Source organism: Schistocerca americana, chromosome X, assembly GCF_021461395.2.
Source record: "Schistocerca americana isolate TAMUIC-IGC-003095 chromosome X, iqSchAmer2.1, whole genome shotgun sequence".
Classification (NCBI taxonomy): domain Eukaryota; kingdom Metazoa; phylum Arthropoda; class Insecta; order Orthoptera; family Acrididae; genus Schistocerca; species Schistocerca americana.
This window is the reverse complement of record NC_060130.1, coordinates 627250655-627267185: the sequence shown is the minus strand read 5'-3', so window position 1 is coordinate 627267185 and position 16531 is coordinate 627250655.

Below are 16531 nucleotides of genomic sequence, written 5' to 3'. Positions count from 1 at the left end.
TTACAATGAAGTGTACAACAGTCAGAAGGAAATCTCCATTAGTAAAATACGTAAGCGAGAGTAGTAGCTGATTCATGGGTGTAACAATTTCATTTCTGAAAGAAAGGAAATTACAATTCGTGTGACTAATAAATCTTGAAACTTACAGGCAGATTAAGCAATTGTGCTGGACCAGAATTGTTTCTTAACACATAGATCAGTTTAAGTATGGTGCTTATTCACTCCTCTGAAACCGAAAGAAACATTCTTCAGGTTTTATAAGATATATGGAAGTTTCATAATTCCTGTCTGATGTTTACAGACAACATGTTATGGCAGTGTCTGTAAAATTCCTAATGATCCAGCTTGACAACGAGACATTCTGTTTTCAAGTACCTTTGTGTGTTCATACCACTTCATTTTTTCTCTTCAAACTGAAATACATGGCACTTTTCCTTACGTTCAATGTCACTTTATTGCTTATTGACCAGTCGTAAACTTCCTTGAGAGTTTCATTTGCTTTCTCGCCAAGGAGTTCTCTTGTTTTCTCAGTGACTATAATATTGCTGTCATCAGCGATGAGAATTTTTTCACCATGAGTAACACTACTGGGAAAGTCATTGATGTATGTCAGAAATAGTATTGGTCCTCATATGCTACGTTGTGAACCCCTATATTAATGTATTTTGGTTCTGATAGTGTTTTACTAAATGTTTAAATCTGTTTGAAGTATGTGTCACCTCCACTCTTTGTACCCTGTCTGCTAGGTATGATCGAAACCAGTCATTAGTTATCACTCTTATTCCTAATGCTTCTAATTTATTAATATAATCTTGTGGTCGACTGTATCAAACGCCTTAGAAAGATCCAAAAATATGCCTGCGACACACTCATCTTTATCAAGAGCATCAAGTACAACTTTTGTGAATTCTACTATGGCTGACTCCGTATTTTTACCACTTCAGAAACCAAACTGTGATTCGCTTGAAAGATTGTATTTATTCAGGTAATTCATTAATCTGTCTTTCATAATTGCTTCTATTATTTTTGAGTATGCTGACAGAAATGGGCCGGTAATTTTCTATCTCTTCTACATTACCTTTCTAAAGCAAACAACTCTATCTGTTTTAGGTGCTCTGGAATGTTCTTGATGTGAAGGATTCATTTATTATATTTGCTAAGAGGCCTTGTATAATCCCTATGCATTGTTGGAGTACACACATTGGTACTTCATCTAAACCTACTGACTTTTTATTTTTTAATTTTGAACTGTTTTATCGACTTCATTTTCTGTGGTTGGAAGTAACATCATTGTATTTAGTGCAACATTATGTACAGGTGTTAAGTTTGTTTTGGGAAATTTTTTCTGTAACTTCTCTGCAGTACTTGAAAAATGCTCGTTTACATAGTTTGCTAAGTGTTGTGGATCATTTATTACCTTATCTCCCTCGCTTAGCAGTATGTTATCCTGCATTTGTTTGCCTCTCCCCATTTCCTTTTTTATAACATCCCAGACTGCTTTGCTTTTATTCTCTGCATTATATATTATTTTGTCATTAATTGACTTTTTTTGCAGCAATCAGCACCTACCTATAGATCTTTTTGTATCTATGATGGAAATTTAAGAATTCTGGATCATTGCGAATCTTTTTCATGGAATTGAGGTGTTTAAGTGTTTGGGAGGACTTCTTAATACCTGCTGTTATCCATCTATTTTTGTGAGATTGATACAGATATGCATACTTTCGAAAATCACTTTTCAAAGTTCAATTTAAACAATGTGGAGAATTTAGAGAGTTTCATATTTGCATTGGTTTCTGTATACACTTCATCCCAGCTTTGTTTTTCTACTTCTTTTGATTTCTGATAGGTGTCGTTTGTAGGCTTGTAGTTTAGGGAATGATTCGATGCCTGATTTTACTGTTGTTATTTGACAGAGATGGTCTGATAGTCAGAGATCTTTTACAGCTACATCACATTTTTTTCCCTGTCCATATTTGTGGCCACATGGTCAATTACTGATGCAGCCATTGTAGTAACCCTCGTTGCACTATTGACCAATAGGGACATGCCAAAACTTTGAAGGATGTTTATGAAACTGCTGCTGGATTCATTTATGATATTAGTGTTGGTGTTAATGTCCCCACACGGAATTATGCTGACCTTTGTACTTGAGACTTTATCTAGAACTTCTGTTAATTTATTGAAAAAAGTATCCACACTACCACTGGGAGATTATACACACACAAAATGATTAATTTCTTGGTGATATCAAATCCTGTTAACTCAATAGCTGATATTTCAAACTGTTTGTCTTCACTTACTGTACTGAGGTCATGTCTTGATCTGAACTGTGTTCCTTTTCTGATATAAATACATGATCCTCCACCCCTTGTAGTAGGTCTGCAGCCAGAGTTTGCCCTTTCATGCAATGATAATACTACATGTTGGATTTCTGTGTCACTACACCAGTGCTCAGTAATACAAACCACTGTGCAGTTCAAAGATTGGAGCTCAATTTCTAATAGTTGTGGTTTAATTTTTATTGATTGCATGCTTTGATGGAGGATTTTTAAGTCTGTGAAATGCCCCATGTTACTCTTCCAATGGTTTGTTTTCTCATTGACATCTGGTATGTGTCATATTTGAAGTGTTAAAATCTGTATTGTGAGTGATTGTTTCAGCATTTTTTAAACTGTTGGAGATACTCTTTAGGTAGGGGAACCTGTTGCCTGGATTTATCCTAAAAAAGATCTACTTTCCGTACCTATGACAACAGGTATTTGACCATGTGTGACCCGAGGTCCAGCCCCTATAATTACACGAATCAGCTGTACCAATCTTCCGTTCCCAGTGAACAAATTACATGTTCATAAACCGTGAGCAGCGAATACTGTCTAAAGCAAGTGACAGAACATTGCAGAGCTATCAGCTTCAGAAAACTTGTGACTCTCACAAACACAATATAAAACAGAATATAAGCTTCCATATAAACCACCTTCAACTAGCAACAATTTGAATATAAAGAAGAAATGGAAAATTCCTATGTATTTCAGAGAATGTTAATATCACACTTCATTAGCTACTCTTTTTAATAAGCTGAAGGTTCCTGTTAGAAAAATACAAACGTCAGTGCTCATTGTAAAAGGAAATGCGTTCTAATAACTCAAAGGTATCCACTTTTCTATGATAAATATTGATTTGATCATGTTGGTAATAGCCGGCCGGAGTGGCCTTGCGGTTCTAGGCGCTACAGTCTGGAGCCGAGTGACCGCTACGGTCGCAGTTTCGAATCCTGCCTCGGGCATGGATGTGTGTGATGTCCTTAGGTTAGTTAGGTTTGATTAGTTCTAAGTTCTAGGCGCCTGATGACCTCAGCAGTTAAGTTGCATAGTGCTCAGAGCCATGGTGGTAATAAACGAACAATATGGTATACACAAAAAGTAGATACTATAGGTGATGAAACAACAGCGTTCTTTAAAGATAGTACTGACTTCAATGTTATCATTTCACTGTTAAACGTATCTTGAGTAAGCACAAATAGTTTACACTTGTTTATAAAAAATTAAACAACAGTATTACTGTTTTTAATGTAGCAAAAAGTTTGATAGCAGTTTTGACTCTACCATATTACATTAACAGCAGAAAATATTGTTCCAATCTATCCTCCATTGGGAGCGGTCATATGTGAACACCACAGTAATGTCAGAACAACTTTCCATATTTTATTGGAAATATTGGGACGACAGCCTCATTACTTAAGAGCAGAAAAAATGGATATTGTCGAGCTCCATTCCCTTAAATATTATTGGTAGGTTTTTTACTTCACTCCCAGTTCATTTATTTGTTTCTGAAGTTATTCCTCACTTGCCAAAACCAAAAGGGTTAATACTGACAAAGGAGTTAATACAATTACGATGTGTGTAGTATTTTGATTTGATTAGACCTTTTTTTGGCACTCTGGTAAATAAAACGTAATATTTCTGTCTAATATTGCAGCAGTTCCAGCAAAAGCCAAATAAACGAGGTTATTTGGGTACAAAATATCATTGTTGTGTAGTTTAAATAAATAAAACGACTGAATACCATTCTCTTCAATGTTCCATGAAGCACTGATAAAATATTTTAATGTAGAGGAAACAACCATATCATCCCTGTTCACTTGAACATTACTTCAAGTAAACGACAGAATTATGTTAGTAGACAGCGAAACAGCCATATCTGTCGGGTATATGCTCCAGATTCTCATTTACAAGATCGAGAAGGCATAGTATGGCTTACTTCGATAGTCAAAATATCGTTGAAAATGCGGAATCTACATATTCTTTGAAACAATTGGATCGACAGCTCACGTTCCTCGCCTTTTTCGTGCTAACAAACAATTCCGCCATCAGCTCATCATCATTGTTCAATTCTGTAAAAATTCTTGCCATCATCAAACTTATCCTCCGCATACCCTCGCTAAAGCAACCCAAAAAGTGCTGGACAGTTAAATCCAAACAATTACGATTTTTTTCTGCTACCGAAAATTAATTGGAACATTCCTCTTTAATGTAAACTTAGTATTACTGTTCTACTCGCTCTAGAAGTGGAGTTATTACCATTTTCCCCCACGCCTGCAGAGGAAATGGGCGGCTGCTGAATGCATCTAACACCCTCTCGTGACTTCCTGGCGAACTGCTTGGGATTTTCTCGGCCTGTTACGCATACATCGCCTTATGTTACGCATACAGCGAGTGTGCAAGGGTTGGCTACATTGTTTTCTGTGACAAATTAAGCGCTAAGAGCGCGGAACATCGTCTCTTTGCTGTTTACCATTTCGAATTAGTTCAGTGATGTGCCTGTTGTTGGTAGTATTATACTTCTTGTGTAAAGCGTTGTTCTGGTTACGATGCCACGTTTTAGTAACCGTGTATATAAGAAGAGGAAGAACGTAGGGAAAAGAAAATTAACACTAATACCAAGTTGCGATAATACAATTACTGAAACAGTGCGTTCTTCTGCTAAGCAACACATGGCCGGCCATAGCCCTGTGACATCTTCTAGCAAGAAGCTGACTGGTGGAAGTGACAGATTTCGTGAATATGTTAGTGACAGTGATGATATTAACGAAGTACTGAATATTGGATTATTATCTTCTGTGCTGAAAGAAAGTGTTCTGCGCAAAATGTGTTCAAGTGTAGGAGTGGGACTAGAGATAACAAAGCACTTTGGTTTAGCTTGTGAGATGAAGATAATCTGTGCACGTTGCAAGTATCAAGTGACTTTCTACAATTCACATGCCAGTCTCTTTGGTGTGAAAGGGTACAGTACCGCCCGACATTGAAAACAGGTACAACATACTTCATTATTCTTGTCAAAACAACATACTTTTTGTAAAAATAACTCAGTTTCAATTAATACAGTGAAGCCGGATACCAGTGTGGGAAAGAATGACAATTTATTTATTTAATTGATCACATGTGCACTCCCACAAAATAAATCCCTACATCCTGTTTGGTGAGATCTGTGAAATGAATGAATGTATGGTCGTCTGCTAATCACAGATAGTGAATGTGAATATATGATCATCTTTGAGACGATCCTTTGGCCACCTTTGGTGGAGCCAAAGAGATGAAATTTACCAGAGCTTTGAGCGCCTGAAATGTGGCTGACCAATACGGTAGCATGGTCTTCCCCCACCTTGACAGAGTTGCGAGATGACCTGAAGAATGGCCATGTTTCAGCACTTTGCTGCTGGATCTAGTGTTGGTAAGACCTGTCTTAGGCGTGCTCCGTAAGAACAAAAGAATGGAGACATGGTATGCATGTGAAATACTTAAGAGTAGTTTAGAATAATAATTTCTCTATTTCAGGAACTTTTGTGGGGAGAATTAAATGTCAAGCAGGTAATATTAATGGGTTCGTAGTAATCTTCCGAAGTGACCAACGGTCACAATGAAACCACGTGTAGCAATAAGTTGAAATACTTCCGAGTGCTTAAGTTAAGCTGAATTACTAGCGTGTGTATTATAAGTTGGAAATATTTAAGAAATGGCGTGTGCAGGACTTGAAATTAGAGACGAGTACTTCCACGTGGTGAGTGCTGTGTGAGTCTCAATCTGTGTATGAGACAAAGGATAAAGAGAAGTACTCGTCCATGGTATCAGTTGAGGACTCGCGTGTGTGATGAATATGTTCTTAATATTACTTTGCGTGTTGAGTTTCTGTATGATGCTTGATTCAAACTATAATACTCTGAGAGAGAAGCAAGGTGAGTCAGCCGTCTATCCAGCAACGCCACTTGGCTTGCATTGCACAGGAAGACGTGCATATAACGTCCAGAGTTCGTAGTAGGATAGAAAAGTTATGAAGTGTGGCAGTGTCGTGTGGAACTGGGATGAATACTAATTGAAGTGGGAAAGCTGAAAGTGATGTGATTATAATGTTGTGACTATTCCTTATGTCGTATTCCATGTTGCAGTGTGGTGTATGTCATGTAATTTAAGTATGTGTGGTTTGCATGCAAGAGTTGCAAGGTAGTTTCAGAGGTAGTGGGTTATGCATGTTCCTTTTGTACCGCTCGGTCTGGAGGAAAGTTTCGTGATGATGGTTGTGAGAGTCGAAGTGTGAGATATAGAAAAAGATCCACCATCCTATCCAGAAGGTGCACTGTAGCATTCAATAATTACGAGACCATAAGATAGAGAATCACCAATGTAAAGCCATGCCCACTGGGCGGAATTTCTCAGGTGTTATTGTTGTAGGTTATAGAATTTGTGTTTAAGTTATAGAATTTATCGGAATAAATAAGACAGTGAAAAGAAAAAGATTGGTGGCCTTTTCCTTCGAATTGTATGTTGTCATGATATCCAGAATTTATAATGTGTGCGCCATTCATATTCAGTGCGATGGCCACGTGTTGATAAAAGCCATTAAATAAGAAAGAAAATGTGGTATTGCCAGTGCGTAGTGAACAGTCAGTGTTGTGTAAATTACTAATAGTCAGAAGTGCGTTTCCGTTGCTTAATATCCAAGCAGGAGAATAACTTTTAACTTAATTGTGAGTACTAGAGTTCATGTTACTTGATAAATAAAAAAATGAATCCACTCGCTTGGCAGAGCACTCATCTTGCAGGCCTGACGGCTTGATGCCACAGTATGAGCAAGGCATGTGGATGCCTCTCATAATTTCGACCCTGCCAGGATTTTGCTGTTAGGGTTTGCTCTTAAGATTTTTTTTTTTTTGATGGAATATATTGTGATAGCGCTAAGAAGTAAAATTTTTTTGTTTGCAATTTCTTTCTGGATTGGCGAGGATCTTTTATTTTTTTTTAATTAATTGCCATATCGTCCAAGGCTGGACGATCGTTGTATAATTTTTTTTTGCGTAATGTCCGTAGTAACTAGGTCGCCGTCGAAAAGTGTAGTCACCATGGAGGAGAGTGATTCTGGGGTAAATGTAGCAGTGGAACAGGAAGTAGGTGTCGACCTTGGGTTAATGAGCGAGAACGGCAAACTCTCGGAAGGGGCTGAATTGGTCAGCTGACCACAGCTAGGTGATCCTTTACGTGGCGGGCTTTGTCCACAAATGGGGGCTTTTCCCGACGACGCGGACGAGCCGGGACTAGGTCAGGTATGCAGTGAAAGTGTAGCCACCCTTAGCAAAGCTACGGTTTCTCAGGCGAACGAGGTGAGCGCATCGAAAGTAGCAAATGACAATGTGCTACTGCAGTTTTTACAGGGTCTGGATAGAGATAATAAGGAGAGAGATAGGGAGAATAAGGAAAGATTGGAAGCGATGGATAGGGATAATAAGGAAAGATTGGAAGCGATGGATAAAGATAGTAAGGAAAGATTGGAAGTGATGGATAAAGATAGTAAGGAAAGATTGAAAGTGATGGATAAAGATAGTAAGGAAAGATTGGAGGCAATGGATAAGGGAAATAAAGAGGCAATGAGGAAGCTACGCATAGTTATCGATGAGCGTCTGTCCGCAGTTAATAATCGGTTAGATGAGGGGGAGAAGAATCTGGGTGCGTTGAAGCAAGTATGTGACGCCGTGAAAGAAAAAGCCAATAATTTGGAGGTACGAATAAGTGCAATAGAGAGTGGTATTACTGAACGTAGGGATGTGTTGTCGGATGAGCGAATCAAAGAAATAGTGGAGGACTTACTTGCAGATAAACAAAGGGCATTAGACAGCGTGGAAGCTCAAGTCACCCGGGAGGAAGTGGTGCTATGGAGTTGCGGTGGTAGTGGTCAGAATGAATACAATTAGCGCGGATGTAGAAAAGATCAGTATAAGAGGCGAAACAGGCTCTGACAGTACACAGCGAGAGGTTCATGCCGACCAGGAGGAGATACAATCACTATTACAGTTTAAAGAGGCACAATTAGAAATAAATAGGAAACATAGGGAAGAACTAGCACAGTTGCAATTAGCGTGCAGTAGCGAAGGTGAAACACCACCAGGTAGCTTGCAGAGGGAGAGTGAGATGAATTCAAGAAACGAAAATAGGCGGAAAGAGGAAGACGAACTCAGAGAGTTAGAAGAACGGTTGTGTCGGATAAAACAGGTGTCAAACCCAACTGGGTATAGTCCAAGGTCGGAAAACATAAATGCGGAAGAAGAATGTAGGAGGCACTTTGTGTCGGTACAAACATACACTTGTTTTCTGGATCCTGATAACTACCAACATCCATGCCTGTGGCTGTCTCAATTTCAAGATTCATTACCTTCATCACGGAGACCGTTCCTCAAAATGAAGTTTGTGTGTAACCATTTGAGGGACGAGGCTAGAGCGAAAATGCAGGAAGTTATTAAAGACTGTAGTAGCTACAAGATATTTTGTGACAAGTTTTTAAATGAATTCTGGTCGAAAAGTAGGCATGACCAGGTTAAGCAAAGCATATTGATGATACCAAATTGTAACGAAGGTGGTATAAGAGATCCAGTGGTGTGCTATCAGGAAATGCTGAGACGAAATAGGTATTTGGATGTGCCATACGAAACAGGGGAGCTCATTAGGATCTGTATAACGAAGTTGCCAGTGAGATTGCGCAGAGATATAGTGATAGCGGGCAGAGGCTTAGACGATTCCGCGTCATTTCAGCACTTGTTAAAGGGACTGAGTAATGAGAGCAACATCGTGATCGGAGACATGACTCATAGGTCAGACAGTGTTGAGGATAGGAACGGCAGAAACTATCAGAATGACAGGAGAGCATGGAATCCTGGCATTTCTTTCTTTTCGTAATAGATTGATGGATCCAACATATCAACATATCAGCCCTTAGCATGTTGCCTTAAAACACTTGCCACTGGCACTGAAAATTGTCTGTGTAGCAGGCATACTCTACTGATATGTAGGAGTGCAAATACCATACTTCTGGTCACAGAATAAAACACCAGTAATGGAATCTGTTAGGCTGGTCTCTCTGAGCAAAATTTGCAAATTTTGATTTGGAACACTAAAGTAAAAGGACTGTTTCCTCAAAACAAAAAAAACAGTTGCTAAAATGTTATGTAATAATGCCAATGAGTCCAGTTTAATTAGTGTGATTTGACTATTGCAGGTACTTAACACGTAATGTAAAAAGTCAACATTGTGACCGAAGTTTTTAGATTAGCTGCCATCTGATCGGTAGTATGTCATTGTCATAGTGACAGTTATGAGGTGCTGCGTATGGTTGTTCGGAATCTGGTGTTAGGGATAGAGGCCACTAGCACCAAAGTTTCTAACACTTGGGCTGTCCCATTTCTCCTAGCTTGTATATTCTCTGCACGCATTTAATTTTCATGTAAGCACAGATTCCTAACTAGCAAATTCTTTACTGTGTACAGTGAACAATTTAGAGTGAAGCGGATTGTCCATGAAAATTCTGTACTGATTGAGACGATCAAGGGAAAACAATCGCATGGGCTTCATACATTTCTAACATCAAATTATGTAAAAGTTAAGGATAGATCGAAAGTAGGCAAGTTATGGTAGATAGTCAGTGTATTTATTTGTGGTATGTAACGTTGTGCAGGGTCAAATCGAGCATAACAATTTTCAGGCAGGATGTCAGGAAGTATGACGGAATAGACTGGTCGAATGAGTCATGAACAAGAGTCTACAGAGTGATGTATGTACGTATTTTTTGTCATGTGAATAAGGATCAAGCAGAAACGACGTGATGATTAATGAGTGGATAAAGATGGTAGATAGAGAGAGAAGCGACGTGATAAATAGTACTGGATAAAGGTGATATTTAAGGAGAGAAGCGACGTGAAGCAGTATGATTAATAAAGAGAGATTCGACGTAATGAACCAGTGGTAAATAAAGGTGAGTAGAATTGAATAATGTGGAGATGTCTTAGATGTATGTTACAGAGAGGCCTGTGTATCCTGCAATCGAGATTGATGCGAATGGCGAAGGAAGACCAGGAAATGATGGAGTAATGGACGGACGGAGGGCCGAAATACGAATGAAGAGATGAGGACAACTGCACAATGTGAAGGGACATAAAGGGAGTATGAGATCCAGATGGTGAACGTTGTGGAATACTGACGTAAGATGTAATATAAGTGTAAATCTAATTCTTACCATAACATTTGCAATATGAAAAAAAAACTTTTGTTGTTGTTGTTGAAGCATGGTACCAGTATAACTAATCAAAACGGTACCAAGAATGTGTACAGTTATTTTGCGGGGTGAATAATTTGTGTATTTTTTGTTCTTAGATGAAATGTCGCAATTGTAAGTTGGTATTTAGCAGGATGAATAATCAGTAAAGTGAATGCAGAGGTAAGCCGATGGAGAGAGGTGCCAGAGTGAAAGGACGAATTCGGAGACTGGAATGCTATCTCCAAAACAGCTTCATGTGTTATGTGGTTGAGTATAGGGGAGCAAAGGTATGGTATGTTGTCATGAGTGTGGTGGTGTTAAGGTTAGCTGACTTCTAGACCTATTCTGTTAGTGTATTAATGGATTGAATGAGAAGGAAAATGTGATGTCTGGTGAGTGAGAGTCGTAGAGTAGTGTGATCAATGCGCACACTCCTGTAAAGGGGATGCTACCGATCAATAACTAAAACATTATTGTGCTTTATCGTTTGATTTGGATGAACCTCGATGGCAGGTCAGGATATGACGTCATGTGGATGGTACATACATGTCCTATAAATGTTGTTATATGTAATAAAAAGGTAAAATATATAAAGAGATACTAATTTCAGTCTGTTACAAGCACAAAGGTGCATTGTATGTTGTAGATTTCGAGTCATCAGTTTCTAAAATATTTATTGTGTTAGGATGTTAAAGTGGTTTACTATTTAACAACATGTGATAGGTAATTGTGAGCTATGTAGATTATTTCTTATTTTTTTGTTAGAACACTTTCAAGGGGTATTAATTTCAGTCTGTCACAAGCACAAAGGTTCATTGTATATTGTAGTTTTAGAGTCAACAGTTTGTAATATTTTCACTGTGATAGGATGTTAGAGTAGTCTACTATTTGATATTGTAATTATGAGCTGTATAGATTGTTTCTTATTCCTTTTTTTTTTTTTTGACACTTTCATGTTTTGCATGAGGGACGACAGGTACAATCAATAGCACAAGTGTGGGCTGTATATAGAAAAGAGATAAATGTTGATGTTGTATGTGTAGAAAACTAGGGTGTATGATTTTACGCCTTTTTAGAACAAAGATTCTTTTTTACCAATGTATCTAATAGATCATACATGTAATCAATGAGTATTTAAATGCTGTAAGAATATCCTTTTGTCTGTAATGTTGCGAGATGCACGGAAGGGTCTGACTGATTGGGTGTCGTAGCGCTGAGGTGCCCACGCAGAACGCGTCCGTACCTACACAAAAACAAAGCGGGAGGCCAAGCTGATGTCGCCATGGGAGAGGCGACAGAGCCGCGGCGCCCCCCCCCCCCCCCCTCCACTGTCGGTCGAGGTACACTCCATGCGCCCGCTACAGCAGGTCAACGGCCTGGGGCGCCATTCATAAGTTGCGCCACCCTTACGACTGGAGACAGTATCCCGTGGAGGCAACAGCGGGTGGTTTATTTCCGCTGAACGGCTCGCGCGGCGGCGGTGCCACGGCAGAATGAACGACACGCGCCAGAGTCCGGCGGGCATTTTTTACCAGCAACTATTAATTAGTACTGGACTGTGGAGCTGTGAAACAAGATGACTGCTCGTATGTCTCCGTAAGGTGGAAAGTGACGGACTTGTGTTTCCTCGTTGTTAGTGGTGGAAAAGATTTTGTCTTTAGCAGACAGGACGATTGTTTTGTTTTGTCTTGACCACTGAACGGTGGGATCCATAAACTTTTGGCAGTGACTTGTTAAGTGTGCTTTGTGAATTGCATGTGGGACGCTTGGTATACTTAAAGAGGACAGTTGTCGTTTGGTGACTAATTATTGTATGAACGCAAGAAACTAAAGTGGGACATTGACATTTGCATTTGTAGTAGGAGACATTTCTTTAATTGGTGCGGGAATAAGTGCTGGTGGTTGGAACTTACGACTTTTAATTACACCATGAACTGAAAGGACAGAACCGTGGGTAATAGTAGTTGTAGGGCCATTTCTGGACGATCAGATTCGTGTGGATGGTACTCTGAGAGTGACTATGACATTTGTGTTTAATGTGTACAAAATGCCGATTTGAGTGACTTAAAGACTTTCGTCCGGGTAACCATGGGAGAGCTTTGACACCGAGACAGTGTTTCTAGGGAACCAGTCAGCAACTTTTTTGACCCCAATAAAATCACAGAATGAAATGATTCCGTGTGACTCGCAAGATAAGGAATAATGTATTTGTACTTGTAATTATGTAAATTTTTTTATGTGTTTCATACCTGAAGGGACAGCAAGTATTTGTATTTCATTAATATTTGTGTTTTGAATAGTTAGTGTTTTTTTTTGTTTGTTCTGGGTTATCAAGTTCACGTAGCATGTTTATTAGAATATTTGGTACAATGATGCTTTAATTATTAGCCAGTGGCGTAATACTAACGTAGCGGCTCTTGCTGCATTGGTCAGTAAGGTTGTCACAGGGGGCAAAAGTTTGCATTGCACAACAAATATCGGAATTAACTGATGCATTTTGAAATCGTGGACAGTAATGATCTTGTTGATGTGTTGACTGAAGCCACTTATTTGCATTATCTCAGTGGTGATATTTCACATTAAAGTGTAACGAAGGCTAGTATAAATGCAAGTTCTTGTCGTCTAAATGCGTAACAACAGAGAAATGAGCAGTAAGAATAAGATACGAGAGCTGCAGGTGGATTCAAGCACTTATTGCTAACTATTTAGTGCGTGTATTGATTAATGTTGATGGACTGACTAGCTCAGCAGCAGGTATTTGTACTGGTGAACAAGGATAAGGTTAAACTCACAGTCGAGTAGTGGTGGCAATTGCTTAAGTGAATATAGTTAATGAGGTATGACATGATGTCTTAGATGAACTATATTACGTAACCAGTTGTAACTTGTGGTATATATCATTGTTTTTCTTCTCAGTTTTATTTCTCTGTAGGTTTGATGTATATTTTAGAGTAATGGTATGGAGCCTGACATTATACATGGAACTAGTGTACGCAAATTTTTTTCTTTTGTTGATTTTGTTTTGTATTTAGACATTGCCATGTAAAGATTATTACAACGCAATTTATTAATGTCAGATTACTTGTTCTGTGTTTGGGCGGTGAGCTATTAAAAATTTTATGAGTACAATTAGTATTTTTTTATTTGTTTAGGGATTATTGAAGTTTGGATTACTCCTAAAAATAACAGAGATCCCGGTAGCTAAGCAAATTTATATCTCACCATTATTTTTTATTTGTATGATGTAATGTTTTATTTGTCATTTGGGTTGTTGTAAATTTGTATGTGTACGTTACTCCGGATTGTGGAGAGTACAATAATACAACAACTGTGTCAATAATTTGGTAAAGTAACAGCATTTGTTCGTTTATTTGAGGTCACCAGAGGCTAAGGTCTCCTTCTGGTTATTATGATGACTTGCTACGTTTGTTCTAATACAGCTTTCTTAAAAAAATGTTCGGAACTACCCTCGCATTGCAAGGATAGTACCATGCCTTTTTTTCTGCATGCGTAGCCAGTGGTGAAAGGGTACAGTACCGCCCGACATCGAAAATAGGTACAACATACTTCATTATTCTTGTCAGAACAACATATTTTTTGCAAAAATAACTCAACTTCAATTAATACAGCGAAGCCGGATACCAGTGTGGGAAAGAATGACAATCTATTTATTTAATTGATCACATGTACACTCCCACAAAATAAATCCCCACATCCTGTTTGGTGAGATCTGTGAAATGAATGAATGTATGGTCGTCTGCTAACCGCAGATAGTGAATGTGAATATATGATCATCTTTGAGACGATCCTTTGGCCACCTTTGGTGGAGCCAAAGAGATGAAACTTACCAGAGCTTTGAGCGCCTGAAATGTGGCTGACCAATACGGTAGCATGGTCTTCCCCCACCTTGACAGAGTTGCGAGATGACCTGAAGAATGGCCATGTTTCAGCACTTTGCTGCTGGATCTAGTGTTGGTAAGACCTGTCTTAGGCGTGCTCCGTAAGAACAAAAGAATGGAGACATGGTATGCATGTGAAATACTTAAGAGTAGTTTAGAATAATAATTTCTCTATTTCAGGAACTTTTGTGGGGAGAATTAAATGTCAAGCAGGTAATATTAATGGGTTCGTAGTAATCTTCCGAAGTGACCAATGGTCACAATGAAACCACGTGTAGCAATAAGTTGAAATACTTCCGAGTGCTTAAGTTAAGCTGAATTACTAGCGTGTGTATTATAAGTTGGAAATATTTAAGAAATGGCGTGTGCAGGACTTGAAATTAGAGACGAGTACTTCCACGTGGTGAGTGCTGTGTGAGTCTCAATCTGTGTATGAGACAAAGGATAAAGAGAAGTACTCGTCCATGGTATCAGTTGAGGACTCGCGTGTGTGATGAATATGTTCTTAATATTACTTTGCGTGTTGAGTTTCTGTATGATGCTTGATTCAAACTATAATACTCTGAGAGAGAAGCAAGGTGAGTCAGCCGTCTATCCAGCAACGCCACTTGGCTTGCATTGCACAGGAAGACGTGCATATAACGTCCAGAGTTCGTAGTAGGATAGAAAAGTTATGAAGTGTGGCAGTGTCGTGTGGAACTGGGATGAATACTAATTGAAGTGGGAAAGCTGAAAGTGATGTGATTATAATGTTGTGACTATTCCTTATGTCGTATTCCATGTTGCAGTGTGGTGTATGTCATGTAATTTAAGTATGTGTGGTTTGCATGCAAGAGTTGCAAGGTAGTTTCAGAGGTAGTGGGTTATGCATGTTCCTTTTGTACCGCTCGGTCTGGAGGAAAGTTTCGTGATGATGGTTGTGAGAGTCGAAGTGTGAGATATAGAAAAAGATCCACCATCCTATCCAGAAGGTGCACTGTAGCATTCAATAATTACGAGACCATAAGATAGAGAATCACCAATGTAAAGCCATGCCCACTGGGCGGAATTTCTCAGGTGTTATTGTTGTAGGTTATAGAATTTGTGTTTAAGTTATAGAATTTATCGGAATAAATAAGACAGTGAAAAGAAAAAGATTGGTGGCCTTTTCCTTCGAATTGTATGTTGTCATGATATCCAGAATTTATAATGTGTGCGCCATTCATATTCAGTGCGATGGCCACGTGTTGATAAAAGCCATTAAATAAGAAAGAAAATGTGGTATTGCCAGTGCGTAGTGAACAGTCAGTGTTGTGTAAATTACTAATAGTCAGAAGTGCGTTTCCGTTGCTTAATATCCAAGCAGGAGAATAACTTTTAACTTAATTGTGAGTACTAGAGTTCATGTTACTTGATAAATAAAAAAATGAATCCACTCGCTTGGCAGAGCACTCATCTTGCAGGCCTGACGGCTTGATGCCACAGTATGAGCAAGGCATGTGGGTGCCTCTCAGGTGAAAATCGACGATCTAGAGTGTTTGATGTGAATGTTCGACTTGTGTATGGTCTTCCATCCATTGGAAAAGGGTCTGCTGCTGGTAAACTGTTTTGTGGTATTATGAACTTGCCATCGCCTCCAAGCAAATTTGGGTACTACTGTGAACTGGTAGGATCCTCTGTTGAAGATGTGGCTTTGAAAACCATGAAGAAAGTAGTGGAGGAATCTGTAGAAATGAACGGTGGTTCTAGGGATTTGGTAGTGGCATTAGATGGTTCCTGGCAAAAGAGGGGTCATAAATCCCTGAATGGGGTTGTAACTGCTACTTGTGGTGATAGTGCAAAAGTGATTGATGTTGCAATATTATCAAAACATTGTAGGTGCAAAAATAAAATCAAAGGAGAGCACAGTGGAACCTGTGAGACAAATTTTAGTGGATCAAGTGGAGCAATGGAAGTGGATGGAGTGAAACAAATTTTTGAACGTTCAGTTCCCAGATACAACGTTAGGTACAAATACTACCTTGGGGATGGTGACTCCAAAGGTTTCAAGACTATAGAGGAACTGAAACCATATGGAAATG